This window comes from Orycteropus afer, unplaced genomic scaffold (assembly GCF_000298275.1).
Source record: "Orycteropus afer afer isolate SDZICR_OR568_19922 unplaced genomic scaffold, OryAfe1.0 scaffold00303, whole genome shotgun sequence".
Taxonomy (NCBI): Eukaryota; Metazoa; Chordata; class Mammalia; order Tubulidentata; family Orycteropodidae; genus Orycteropus; species Orycteropus afer.
In genome coordinates, this window is record NW_006921890.1 from 3,093,137 (window position 1) to 3,094,146 (window position 1,010).

The 1,010-nt window shown below is 49.9% G+C and overlaps 1 protein-coding gene across 1 annotated transcript in view; it reads left to right on the forward strand.

The window, feature by feature from the left end:
• SLC6A18 (solute carrier family 6 member 18) overlaps positions 1 to 1,010 on the forward strand; it is a 37,143-nt gene that overhangs the window by 8,755 nt on the left and 27,378 nt on the right. The gene's annotated exons all lie outside the window — the stretch shown is intronic.

Consider the following 1,010-nt stretch of genomic DNA (forward strand, 5'->3'; position numbering starts at 1 on the left):
TCTTCTTTTCTTGTCTTTTTAGTGATCTCTTGCTTTCTTCATGGATAATGTTCTTGATATCTTCCCATAATTCATCTGGCTTTTGGTCGTTGGTGACCCCACACCATGTCAGAGGTGCATTGTCTGGCACTTGCTCATGTCACACACTGTCTCTGGCTGCCCACACCTCCTCGGCCCAGTGACCCTGCCAGCAGGGAAGTGGAGAGAAGTGAAACACTGTGAGAACACCTTGTTACATGCAAAGGCCACTTGGTGCAGGAGGCCTGGCTTTCTCTCTGGGAATCACCATGGGATGCATTCACCAGGACCAAGGCCATCTTTGGGGTTCTGGAATGGTGTGAGGAGGGAGGAACTGCCATGGAGTTGATTCTGACTCACGGCAACCCTCATAGGGTTTCCAAGGTGTAAATCTTTACAGAAGCAGACTGCCTCATCTTTCTTCTGCAGAGCAGCTGGTGGGTTCAAACCACCGACCTTTTGATTAACAGCCAAATGCCTTAACCACTAGGCCAGCAGAACTCCTTATTCGTCTCCTAGGGTTGTTGTAATAGAAATACCCCAAGGGGGTAGATTTCAAGACATTTCTTTTCTCAGACCTTTCTTTGGCCCCAGGTTAGGAGGCTAGAAGACCGAATTCAGGGCCTGCCTCTTGAGAAAACGCACTGCCATCACCACCCCATAGGACAGAAAGCTGCTTCACAGGGTTTCCAAGACTGTCAGTCTTTACCGAGGTAGACCACTTCATGTTTCTCCCACAGCCGGCTGGTGGGTTCAAACTACTGAGCTTTTGGTTAGCCCTGGAATGTTTTAACCACTGCACCACCAGAGCTCCTGGGAGTGACTCTAGGAGGAAGTTTTTCCTTTTCCATCTTGGCTTCTACTAACTGCCAGCTGTCCTGGGTGTTTCTGGGCTTGTAGCTATATCTGCCTTAGGAGTGGGGGACAGCATCTTTCTGTGTGCAGCTGTGTCTAATCTACAGGGTCAGACAGCACCTCCCTTTCCCCGCGTG